We start from the raw sequence: 14,096 nt of genomic DNA, 5'->3' as shown, positions 1-14,096 counted from the left end.
TAGACCTGAGATCACGCATAGTGGTACTGAAACCGTGCAGATTTCTTTTATTTCAAATTACATGTGTGACAACCTCAACAGGTCCTCATCTCCTATGAGCGTGCTTGGTGAAGAGGCATCATATTATTCTTTCTGATATTGATAATCAAGGAAATTTCTCAGAATTGCAGGTAGTCTGTTCAGTGAGTGTTGAAAATCTTGTCTAAAATGCCACCTCGAACACTGCATCGAGTGGCATTAGATCAACCTATGTCGACAGGCACAAAACTATCGTTGCTGGAGGGATATTGTACTATTATTTGCCATTATATTCTCTAAGCATGCCTGGCCTTCTTATTCAGAAAGGCTCCAATTAAAGACTTCCCCACAGAAGGAAGCCACTGACTCTCCTACAAAGACTTCCTTTTCTTTTTTAATAAATTATGAATGTCTTAACATATCGTCATGTTCAAATTCTTAATAGCAGGTTTGGTCTCTTCACCGAGATATAGTCACATATTTAGCACTGCACCTGGAAATCAATAATGGAAGGACACCCAAAGTCGTCACACGTGTGTCACCAGCTGCGTGCTAACTGAATGCGCTGCCATCCACATGCATACCCAAGATGATGTGCCAAGAGAACGTGCCGCCATCCACTTAGTCACTCAATCTGACACGCCAAAAGAGTGCGCCATCATTACCACGTGCATGGGACAACCTGTCACCATTTTTGATTGAAAGTGCCCATGTCTGCCAGGTGGAATGTATTGGCGACTATCTCTTATTCCTCAGTCAGTGAAGACTACAAGAAAACAAGATTTTTCTCAAATTCAGGCATATGAAAGGAAGAAGGTGGTGGAACCTTACCCACCTTTTTCTAGTGTAGCAATGCCTACACATTGTCAAAATTATCCCCCTCGGAAGAGGAGGACAGATTCTCCTCCTTATTATTCGACTCCCAGGCACAAATGTTCCCCATGGGATATGCCTGATAGATCTTTTTCTTCACGTTTTCCAGCTTGGAGAAGTAGACTAAACCATTTTTACCTCCTCCGACATATTTTGACTGCATGTCCTTAACAAAAAGCAATCAAGGCTCCCAATGGTCAATATCAGATTTTTATCTCCAGATTTTTGGTATGAGAAGAGAAAGGAAAGATGTTGCAAGTAAAGCCAAAAGATCGTTCCATAATCAGGAACCTAGAGCTGTAGCTGCAAGACAAGAACATAGAATATCCACGCCAACTCTTATTAGTATTTATGACTCGCTGGAACCTACTCCGAGGACTTATTTTGATCATATAGGGATAACCCCCCTTGGAAGTGCCAATGTCTGGTCCAGGAGAGGCATTGCACTTCATGAAAATTATGAGCCTTATTAGGGAATTCTGTGGCCTTGTTTAGCCATCATGCTCAGGTCACAAGTAGGAGATGCACAATTCAGTCTTCCTAGGTTCCCAAAATACTTGTCACTGATTTGATGTCTCTTTCTAACAAAACCTAGGACACTCTCGACATGCTTAATAAGCTGGTATCAGCAACAGAAAACTCAACCCGGGGTCGAGTAGATCATCTAAACTGAGTCCCCCTGCCTAATCGAGGCCGAGAAAATTTTTTAATGACTGACATGCGTCCGAGCCCTTTACCAATACCTATTGACCCATATGTTGCTAATCTAACCCTTGGAGTATTGAGGGACAAACTCTCGCCTCCCTTCCACCTTCTTAGCGTCAGAAATGCAAAACATGTAATTAGACTGGCTTGATCACTGATCAGGAGCTGTCCTCCTTTGCCATTTCAGAAGACCTTAAAGATCCAGATGTGAAAAAGTAGTTTGAGTAGCTAATGTAGTCTGAAGCAAAAGCTTTTGAGTTTATTCTCCACCAGATTTCTTCCATTTGGGGAAGCTGTGTCCTCAAAAGGAAGAATGCAGTTATAAAAAATTCATAAAAGATGACTCCTAGAGATGCTTTCTTCCTCTGAAATTCAAGTATCATCGATAACCCCACTGTTTTCCCCCCACTATGAATTCTACATCAGAGGGTCATAGGCTAATAGAATTTGTTAACAATGAATTTCTCCATCAGTGGGTCGATTAACCAAACAACATACTGTACGGGTGCTCCTTGTACAAAGACGAGATAGGGACGGAAAAAGCCACCATTGATCAAATTGGTCATTAATCGAATTATTCTCTATTATTTTGACTAGTAGCCTTGATTTTCAGTCATGGTAGAATACAAAAATAACTCTACAGCTTTTCTTGTTTTACGAAGTAGATGGTTTATTAAAGCTTCATTTTTTATTTTACTTGTGGGTTTTTGGGTTTTCACACAAAAGGTTTGCCTATCGGCAATGAATCTCTTCTCTTTCAGTAATGAGTAGGCAATATTTTTTGTCATGTATTTCAAAGAGTATAGCTTTTCTATACAAATTACAGGGCATAATAAAACATTATTTTTTATTAGTACAAGATAGATAAGAGTATTTTTTTTTTCCTTTGGATTTTCAAGGTTTTCACATGTAGGCTAGGTTCGTTTATCGGTAATGAATAGCCAAACTTTTGTTAACGAGTCAGAAATATTTTCTCAGTAATGTATTTTAACAGTATAGATTTTCTTTACAAACATTTATTTTTTGTGTAGTACACAGTATATAAAGCATCTCTATCTACCTCTGCATTTTCATGCCTACCTGTCGCTACCTCTCTCTCTTTCATACCTCTCTCCCCTCTCTAACAAATAAAATCTTAGTTTACGAAGTGAATTAACATGACGATATCGCTAGTTGTGGCGAGCATTTCTCTGCTTCAGGTGGCATCCTACAAGAAACTTGGACAAAAACATACCATTCTATTACACCAGCTTATTTGCAAACAGCATTCTATTACACCAGCCTCTCTCTCTCTCTCTCTCTCTCTCTCTCTCTCTCTCTCTCTCTCTCTCTCTCTCTCTCTCTCTCTCTCTCTAAATTATACATTATAAACTACTTGTTGTGTCAAAGGAAACAGTGTATGTTTTTATTATTATTATTATTATTATTACTACCCAAGCTACAACCCTAGTTGGAAAAGCAAGATGCTATAAGCCCAAGGGCTCCAACAGGGAAAAATAGCCCAGTGAGGAAAGGAAATAAATAAATGATGAGAACAAATTAACAATAAGTCATTCACAATTGGATGGCAAAAAGCCGAGAAAGTCATTATCAGGATGAATAGATACGGCTGAGTCAGAAACAGGCCTTTCTAAACTAGCAGGTCTTGCCCAATCTGGACTGGAACTCTTGGAGGTAACAGAAAGTAGTTCCAATAACGGAATACTGGAAACTTCCCAGAATTCTCAACTCCCTGGAGGATGAACAACACCTTCCTCTTGGAAAAAACAAGCTAAGAATTAGGGCGTTGGAAATTCAGCAACAGGAAAGTGAACCACCGATTCGGGAGACAAAATTGGGGTTCCACACATTTCAATGGGGCTGTTCTCCCACAGTTGGAGGAGCAAACGATCTCGAAACGATTCGGGCTTTAATACAGGAGTCTCATCACAATCTTCTGGAGAGTATAACCAAGCATCAAGTGCTTTTTTCTCTCATAAGTCCTGGCTGGCTTAAGAATGGGCTTAGGCTGAGTAATAGCTCTAGTAGGATGGTGACTTTTTCTCTGTCATCAAGACTTGTTACAATCTCGGGACAAAAGGTAGGATGCAACTACTGCAGCCACCCCATAGGAGTCGCTATCACTACTAGAACCAGAACTCTCAGAGATTTCAGAGGAAATTGGACTGTCATCTATGAGTCCTGGACTATTCCAAGTCTCTGTTACCGGATCAAGACCCTTCGGATACCAGAGAAAGTGCCTCCTAAGATAGACTGGAGGTTCAAACCAGGCCTTTTACTAGATAAGGTGAGCACTTACAGTTCACCATCAGGTAGTCTCTGCAGCTTATAGGTGACCTTATTCTCGTGTATCTTAGTAACACGGAATACTGTACCCCCTCAAACCTAGGGATGAGCTTGTTCGTCAGAAAGTGTCCCAACAGGTGCACCTTCTTAAGCATCGGAGAACCCTCTTTAAATGGTTTGTACCAAGGGTGTCCTTCAGCCCATGGGTCTCTCGTTTCTGCTGACAGCAACGGGATACTATCAACATCGTGAGCGAGCACCCTTCAGTATGTTCTCGGCTGGAGTACAGCCAATCTCAGTGTGGTGGGAATGGTTTTAGCTGAGAACTGCTCGGGATAAGTACTGGTCCCATTTCTGAGATTCTCCAGAAATCACCCTCAGTAACTCGCCAATGGTACAATTCACCCGCTCCACTGCATCTTTACCAGAGGGTTTATACGGAATTGTTTTCACATGTACAATATTGTACTGCTCCAACAACTCAGTAAATTCCTGGGAAATAAACTCAGGGCCGTTATCAGTCTATATCTGGACTGGAACACGAGGAATAACAGGAAAAACTCGGTCTTCAAGCGCCTGGCATATCGTACTGCTCCTCTTATTCCTTATAGGTACTGCCGTCACCCACTTGGAATAATGGTCGACTACCATCAGACACCCAATAAAACCAGTACTGCTTGTTGGGAGACTCACAAGGTCCATAGCAACCAATTCAAAAGGAGAGGAAGTCACTATTTTCAAGGTCGGCGAGGCAACCACCTCCCTTGAAACCTTACAAGTCTGACATTCCCAACACGTCCGGCACATATCCCTGATTACACTAATCAAAGATTTGTGCCAGAAGAGTCGACGGAGCATTGCAATCATTTTTTCGATCCCCCAGTGAGCATTCTCTAGGTGTGTCTCGGCAACTAGGTCAATCAGGATATTGAAGGTGACTGTCACTGGGACTACTGAGCCGTCTGAGTTCCACTTCACTATCAAACCCTGGTGTACTTCCAGGTCAGACCAACATCTCCTATACGGTAGATAGGAGCGTGAAACTCAAGATGCAGGAACCCTGGAGTAGATCATCTTGATGACAGATGGGGATCTGTCGATGATATCCTTGGATCTTGGACACCTGACGAAAGGACAGAAGAGCATTTCCGGAGAACACTCCCCGATCAGGTTCAGGGTCAGTTACCTTCATAACAGTGGTCTTGGTATGCAGTGGGGAGACTGAGAGTACCTTGGGAGACAAGCTTGTTGCATATGCAGATGATGCTACTCTCTTTGCATCAATTCCATCCCTTGAATGAAGATCTGGGGTAGGTGAATCCCTTAATAGAGATTTAGCTAAAATTATTGCATGGTGCAAATTATGGGGTATGAAGTTGAATCCTAACAAAACTCAAAATATGATTGTAAGTAGGTCAAGGACGGTGGCTCCTCAACATCCGGATTTTAGTATTGGTAATGTTTCTTTAAATTTGTATGACTTAAAATTTTAGGTGTGATTCTCGACAGCAAATTTACTTTTGAGAAACACATTAGGTCTGTATCTTCTTCAATTGCACAAAAAATTGGCTTATTGAGAAAGTCTTACAAGATTTTTGGTGATCAATCTATTCTGAAGAAGTGTTTTAATTCTTTCATTCTACCTTGTTTTGAGTATTGTTCTCCTGTCTGGTGTTCAGCTGCTGATTCTCATCTTAATTTGTTGGACAGAAACTATTAAATTTCTTATTCCTGATCTAGATATTAATCTTTGGCACCATCGTTCAATTAGTTCATTATGCATGTTGCATAAGATTTTTCATAACTCTGACCATCCTTTACATTCAGATCTTCCTGGACAATTCTATCCTGTTTGTAATACTAGGCAGGCAGTTAATTCTAATAGCCAGGCCTTCTCCATCATGAGGCTCAATACTACACAGTATTCTAGGAGTTTTATTCCAGCTGTTACCAAGTTGTTGAATGATCTTCCTAATTGGGTAGTTGAATCAGTAGAACTTCAAAAGTTCAAAGTTGGAGCAAATGTTTTTATGTTGACCAGGCTGACATGAGTCTTTTTATAGTTTATATATGACATTACTGTTTTTGACTTTGTTAATAGTTTATATAGGACATATCTGTTTTGACGCTGTTACTGTTTTTAGAATGATACTGTATATTGTTAATTTATTCTCATCATTTATTTATTTCCTTATTTCCTTTCCTCACTGGGCTATTTTTCCTTATTGGAGCCCTTGGGCTTATAGCATCTTGCTTTTCCAACTATGGTTGTAGCTTGGCTAGTAATGATAATAATAATAACTGAAGAACAGTAGTGTGGTCAAACACCAACTGTTCTCGTGGTGAATCAAGTGTCAGGTAGGCTGCGTCCAGTAAATTCCTACCAAGAACAAAACAAAAGTTAAGGTCATTGGCAGCTACCACCGCATAGTTAAACAGCAGTAGCCTCCACCCGGAAGGGCACTTCACCTCTAACTGAACGTAGCCTAGAATGCTGGTGCAGGAACCAGTCAACCCCTCTAACTGTTCTCCTGACAGTACCTGGTACTCTATGCCATGTTGGCTCAGTACAGTCTCACTTACAAGACAAACCTGTGCTCCTGTATCAACAAGAGCACAAAATAAGGTCTCCTGCATCATTACTATACCTACTGCCGAGTGTTGAGACGTGTACAACTGGACTGACGAGGTGAATTTTCTGTCACACTGGATTACAGGACAATCCTCCGGTGTTTCCTGATCATCAGTGACCAAGCCCTCAGTGTCAGGCACACGAGATTTTACCTCCGACTTATGGCCCAGGATCACGTCAGTTGGAGGGATGTAATTGCGGAGCTCGATCAGTGGGTTAAAATGCACTCCAGACAGACACTGAAGATGCACACACTGAGGCTCAGTCACGGATGGATCACGATAGACTACGGGACAAGTTGGACCCCAATGGACACAGATTTCCAGGTTCAATAACGTAGATGCTGCCAAGAGCAACTCCAGAACTGGGACTGTACCTGGAAAATGCATTGCCTTGATCCTGTTCCTGGTAGTCTTGTCCAGTTTGAAGCTTAGTCAACCGGTGTCTTTCAGAAACTGCTGAACTAAGGCATCCCGGAGCTTGGCTGCCTTCAGCTGAGAGTCGGGTGCAGCACTTGACCCTTCCGTCCAGCAGTTCACGACTAGCTCCAAGGATTCTATGAGAGAATCTGGACCACCACGAACCTCCTTATATAAGGCCAGTCCAGTAGGCAACTTGGGAGTGCTGGGTTCTGTAGCACACTGACAGTCAGTTAATGAGGGCCAGTGGGATAACCAGTCAGCTGCGGCATTCTGATCACCTGGACATTATTTAACAACAAAGTTAAATTCAGACAGGTCCTCCAGTGTCCGTGCTAAACGACTGTCCACCATCTTCATGTCATGAAGGTACATCAGGGGACGGTGATCAGAATGAATCACGAAGAACTGACCATAGAGGAAGGCCCTGAAGGTTTCCACCCCCCATCACAGAGCAGCCAACTCACGCTCAATGGTAGAGTAATGGGTCTCGCAGTCAAGGAAAGTCATGGAGTCTTACGCTATCACCCGATGCTCCCCTGGCACAGACAAACACCAGCACCCTCCCCCGAAGCATCAACAAACAACTCCAAGGGTTTAGCATCAGCGGAGTAGTCGGGATTAAACATAATGTCCTCCTTGATCAGTTCCTTCAAGCACACAAAGGCACCGTCCATTTTTGCAGTTCACTTCAGTTTCCTAGTCCCTTGGGATTTTCGTCCTCCAGTCTTCGTAGATAATGATTTGGCTATCTGTGAGCACATGGAGATGAACTTCCGTTAGAAGTTTACTAGTCCCAGGAATCCCTGTAGCTCATGCACAGTGGTTGGTTTAGGGAAGTCCTCCACTTTCTGGATGTATTCTGGTAGCTTACGCCTACCAGAACGTCCAACCAGATGACCAAGATATTGTACCTCGGCTTGAACCCAAGAACACTTCCCGAGTTTTATCTTAAGTCCGTGCTTTTGGAGAGTAGCCAAAACTCGTTTTACCAGTTTCAGATGTTCCTTGAAAGAAGACCCAAGTATCAAGATGTCATCAATGTAAACAACCACCTTGGCTTTCGGGAACTCTTAGAGAATACTCTGCATTTCTCTCTGGAACACTGCAGGTGCATTTTTCAGTCCATACGATAAGCGTCTGAACTGCCAGTGTCCTAAGGCGGTAGAGAAAGCCATGTATTCTTTACTGTTCTCTGCCAACGGTAACTGGTAATATCCACTAACTAGGTCAAGGGTTGTAAAATATTTGACTCCTTGAAGTTAAAATACGGAATCTGCCATGTTAGGCATTGGGAACTTATCAGAGACAGTCGCCTTATTCAGTCTACGGTAGTCCACTCACAACCGTATACTCCCTCTTAACGAGAGAATGCCTTGATGAAGTCATTGGGCTTCAGCACGGCATATCATTCCCGTGCTGAAGGCTTGTGACGGGCAAGAGGGCTCTCGAACTGGGGAATTTCTTTTCCTCAGTTTGACTCTAAATTTCTCTCATTCTTTTTCTATTACCTCTTATTGCTTATTCCTCCTTCATAATTATCAGCTGTCTCCAACCTTGCTGTCAAAACTCTTTTACCCATTTCACTGTCCAGGTTTTTTAGAGGGGACATTGTATCCATGATCGGTTTTTATTTCAAAATCAATTGTGGGAGCTGTGGTGGTCTTGCCAACTGCCCGAAAATGTTTGGACACCTAGGAGTGTCAGTATTCCCATACTGGCACGCGGAACTATCTCTTAGGAAATTTTGCCTTCGGATTCCAGGGGTTGGCTATTTTATAGAGATAGGACTCTCGGCATTCTGTCCGGTTTGCCTGCCACTATGATTAGAGTGGGGATGATTGTATTCTTGAAATGCTCTCAGTCCCATCAAGCGGGTTTGGCATACACTTGAGCCACTCTAATCATAGTGGTACCATCCCTTTGTGGTAGGGTAGGGAGTGGACATTTGGTAAGCAGCTTTCACAGGTGTCATTGGTGGAGAAATTAATTCCAGGAAAGGCTAACGGTGTCTTCTTTGGAATTTCAGACAGTCTTAATCTTTTCTCTCCCTTAAACTATATTTTTTTCCATTGTTTTTTTTTTCCATTGTTATTATGACCCCTTCCCTCCCCCTGAAAAAATAATTAATGAGTAAACTTAATATTCCCCGTACCCCTGGATCAAATGGCGAACCCCAGACACCGTTGACGACTTCTGCTTGTTTAAATAGGGAAAGCTCTGTTGACAACCTCGGCAATAAAAAGGATTCCTCCAACAATACTTCTTTGACCAGTGTTGTTAAAGACAATTTATCGGCACTGGTGGAAAATGATGCTTGTAATAACCGTAATACTTTACCCTCTGGTTCTGGCTCATTACCAGATCCAACAAAAAATCTGAAAATTCTCCACTTAAAAAACATACCAATTGGTTGTAGCTATGACATAATTCATGAAGCCTTCTGTAGATTTGGAGCAATCAAAGAAATTATAATGGAGCTTAATGGTAGTAAAGGCTTTTGGGAAGCTTGGGTATCATTTTCAAGTTTTGAGATTGCTTTAGAAGCAAATAAAAATTTAGAGAGCATAAAAATTGACAATTGTTTGATTTCTGGGGCTTTATGTGATAAAGCACCAAGACACCTAGAGATATATAAACCAGAAGAATGGATGGAAAAAGAAATAGAGCATAGACTTCCAGAAGTAAGAACCCCCAAGCCCCCAACATGGATAATTGCATCTGGAAAGATAGATAATTATAACTATTATAAGATTAGTAAATTTATACAAAAAAAAGTTGGTTTAATTAAAAGTAAGGATATTAGTAGATACGGTAAGCAATCTGTTTTGATTAATGCAAAATCAGATACTCAAGCTCACATGCTTTGTGGCATGAAGATTGCAGAAATTGATCCTATTAAGGATATTAAACCACATATGAGCTTCAGCTATGGTAAAGGAGTAGTTTTTGATAAAGATCTATATGAATTCTCAGAACCAGAAATTCTGGACATGTGCCCTGCTAATGTTTGGAAAGTAAGTAAGATCCCTCAAACAAGCATGGTAGTTTTAACATTTGAAACCCCTGTTATACTAGATCATATAATTATTGAGAATGAAAGAGTACGTGTTCGAGAATATAAACCTAGGCCTTTACAATGCTTTAATTGTTTCAAGTACGGTCACCCTTCCCGGTACTGCAATAATACGAAGATCTGTATTAACTGTTCTTTGTTAGAACATGGCCAATGCAACAGAGATACAACCTGTGCAAACTGTAAAGATAATCATAAACCAAATGATAAAAGATGTAGAGAATACAAGAATGAAGAAGCTGCAATCTTGAAAGCAAATGCTGAACATATAAGTGTAGGTTATGCAAAGCATTTACTCAATCGGCAACTTAATTTTGCTCGCGCGGTTAAGATGCCAACAAAAGATTATAATCCACTACCCCTTACTACCACAGGGGGACCAGTGGCAGCACCTGGCCCGTCAGGTGCATCTCCCTTAGTGGTAGTAGCCCAGCCATCTGGGTCAAGTGCTCAGGCTATAAAAGCCAGAGCACAAACCTCCAAAGAGGTCAATATGGTGTCCAACACACCAAAAGTATTGTCACCGATAGGAGCATCTCCCCTAGAGGTAGTAGCCCAGCCTTCTGGGTTAAGTGCTCGAACTGTTGAAGTTCTAGCACAATCCTCCAAGGAAGCCAATGTGGCTTCCACCACCTTAAATGTATTGTCTCAGGCAGAATCTCTACCTGATTTGATGGAGATTGGAAAACAAGATCTTCCAAAGAGGAAAAGGTCCCCATCATCCTCACCTTCATCTAAGTCAGGTAAGTGCCCTACTGCTCATGATACTAAGGTTGACTCTTATAAAGATCCTAGAAAGAAAGAAAAGAAGAGTGGTGGCCTAGTAAAGCCTTCCATCTCCAGGGATTACATGGCTTCATCTGAAAAGTCCCAAAAGACAAATGAGACAAAGAAAAATAATAACAAAAGATAATGTCTATCATCCAGTGGAATTGCAGAGGTCTAAGTACTAGCATTGAGCAAATAAAAACTTTAACCAGGGACTCAGACACGAAGGTAATTTGCCTACAGGAAACCAAGATCAGTGACAAACCATTTAATCCCGGACTCAATTATCATTTTTGTAGATCCCCTCCTTTGCAAGCTGCAAGAGCTCAAGGTGGTACAGGTTTTATTATTCACAAATCTGTAAAATTTGAAACAATCCCACTCAATACACCACTACAGGCATGTGCAGTTAGAACTCATATCGGGAAAAAAATTACTTTATGCTCGCTATATATTGAACCATCCTTAGAACTTTTCCTCTTAGATCATGCTGGTAATCCAAGAAGGCTTAGACTTTCTGACCTCCAAGACTTGATCAATCAGCTTCCTGCCCCTTTTATTTTAATGGGTGATTTTAATGCAAAGCATACTTTATGGGGTGGAAATGTGTGCGATAGATGGGGTAATCTTGTTGAAGAATTAATCGACAACAATGATGTAATACTAATGAATGATGGTTCTCCAACTAGGTATGATGTAGTCCACAACTCTACATCAGCCATTGATTTGTCAATCTGTTCCTCATCCATTCGATTGGACTACCTTTGGTCAGTAAATGAACACCTACATGGCAGTGACCATTGGCCAATAATGTTAAATTATGTCCATAATCTTCCTTCTCAGTGTCCACCAAAATGGAAGATAGATGAGGCAGACTGGGCAGCTTATGAAAACTGTTCACACACTGATAAAGAATATGATGAATTTACATCTCCAGTGCATGCCTATCAACATCTTGAAAATATTATTGATGATAATGCTAGCAAGTTTATACCTAAGACATGCTGTTTACCTCATCGCTCTGTAGTTCCTTGGTGGAGTAAAGAATGTGCCAACGCAAGAAAAGTGACCCGAACTTGCTTCAGAAGATACTTGAGGACAAACTATTTAGCAGATAGAATAGCATATCTCAGAGCCTGTGCCAAACAAAAAAGAATTTTTAAAAAAGCAAAGAGAGCATCTTGGAAGAAATATATATCTAATATTAATACCAAAACTCCTTCAAAGGAAATATGGGACAAGATTAGAAAACTTCAAGGTAAATTCGTCCCTAAGCCTCTACCAATATTAAGGGAAAATAATAGATATATATCTGACCCCAAAGATGTAGCAGAGGTTCTTGCTAAGCACTTTGCTTATGTATCAAGTGCTGACAACTATTCCCCAGCATTTCAACAAATTAGAGCATCAACATCTGTTGTTCCTCCTGCTTCTTCAAATACTGAAGCTTTTAACCTGCCTTTTAGTATGGAGGAGATGCAAAATGCTATCTCCAGCTCTTCTTTAACTGCCCCAGGTGAGGATGGCATCCGGTATGAAATGATATCACATCTTCCAGTGGATACCAAGGAATTTTTATTAGAAACCTTTAATGGTCTATGGGCTTCCCATACATCTCCTGATTCCTGGCATACTTCAATTGTAATTCCAGGCCACAAGTCTGGTAAAGACCCAGAACTGCCATCTAGTTATAGGCCCATATCCTTGACCAGTTGCATATGCAAACTATTTGAGAGAATGATCAACAACAGACTTGTGTGGTATCTAGAATCAAAAAATCTTTTATCTAACAGACAGTTTGGTTTTAGGAAGAACCGAAGTACTCTAGACCCTTTGCTGATGTTATCAAGGGAAATTTCAAATGCTTTTTCTAACCAAAACCAGGTGGTGGGTGTCTTTTTTGACCTCGAAAAGGCATATGACACCACATGGAGGGGTGGTATTTTAAAGCAATTGGCCTCGTGGGGTATAGGAGGACATATGTTCTCTTTTATTGAAGAATTTTTATCAAACCGCTCAATTAAAGTGAGAGTAGGGTCAGAACTATCTTCATCCTACATGCAAGAAGAAGGTGTCCCCCAAGGCAGCGTATTGAGTGTGACCTTGTTTGCTGTTGCAATTAATAGTCTCATTAGTCACATACCTCCTGGCATACAAGGATCACTATTTGTCGATGACTTTGCAATTTATTGTAGTGGATCATCTGCACTACAAGCATGCCAAAATCTTCAAATTGCAATAAATGCTGCTTCCGCATGGGCAAATTCTCGCGGATTCATGTTTTCTCCTCAGAAGACCAAAGCCATTCGCTTTACTCGTACTCGTAAAAGGGAAGAGATCCCCACCCTTTTCTTAAATGATTGTATTTTGCCATATGAGGATAGTGTCAAGTTTCTTGGAGTCATTTTCGACAAGAAAATGACATTTGGTCCCCATATAAATGACCTATCTATCAGGGTTAAGAAGTCACTGAACATTCTGAAAGTGATATCGCATTTTGATTGGGGTGCTGATAGAACAACTTTGCTTAGAATTTATACATCTTTGTGTCTGAGCAAGTTAGACTATGCATGCCAAATATATGGGTCAGCTACAAAGACTTTACTTGGAAAACTTGATATTGTTCACAATGCTGGGCTTCGCATCTGCACAGGTGCTTACAGAACATCTCCCATTGACAGTCTCTATGTTGATTCTGGCATACCTCCCCTTTCCATTCGCAGAGAGGAGTTGAGTTTGAGGTTTTTAGCTAGGTCCCTTGCTATGAGAAACAATCCTAACTGTAAATATGTTAGGGCGCCTTTAGATCGGGCTCCTAACAGATCTAGAGTGCCTAAGCCTTTGGAAGTACAGCTGAAAAATGATGCTAGAGAAGTAGGCTTGTTAACAGCACAGATAGCAGAGGTAGGATATCCCAAGTCTCCTCCTTGGTGTAATCCACCTGTTAAAGTATGTTTTACGGCAGGAGGGAAAAATACCTTACCTAGTAGGGTTATGAAAAGTGAGTTTTTAAATCATGCTGCTCAACATCATGGGAAACATGTTTTTACAGATGGCTCCAAATCGGCTGCAGGAGTTGGAAGTGCAGCTGTGGTGGGGGATATTGTTATTAGAAGGAAACTCCCATACTCTTGTTCAATTTTTACTGCTGAGCTGTACGCAATAATTCTCGCAGTCCAACATATTTTTAAAAATGGCAACCAAAATAGTTTTTATACAATTTTTACGGATTCCAATAGTGTTTTACTCTCATTAAAACAAATTATGCCAGGCCATCATCTAGTACAAGAGGTGCAGGACTGGTTAGTACTTCTGCAAT

General features: G+C 41.1%; 1 protein-coding gene across 3 annotated transcripts in view; it reads left to right on the top strand.

Annotated features, from left to right (window-relative positions):
- fzr (fizzy-related) overlaps positions 1 to 14,096 on the top strand; it is a 92,925-nt gene that overhangs the window by 12,621 nt on the left and 66,208 nt on the right. The gene's annotated exons all lie outside the window — the stretch shown is intronic.

The sequence above is a fragment of the Palaemon carinicauda genome, chromosome 28 (genome assembly GCF_036898095.1).
Source record: "Palaemon carinicauda isolate YSFRI2023 chromosome 28, ASM3689809v2, whole genome shotgun sequence".
Taxonomy (NCBI): domain Eukaryota; kingdom Metazoa; phylum Arthropoda; class Malacostraca; order Decapoda; family Palaemonidae; genus Palaemon; species Palaemon carinicauda.
The sequence above is the reverse complement of the archived record's forward strand: the minus strand, read 5'-3'. Positions and strand labels throughout refer to the sequence as shown.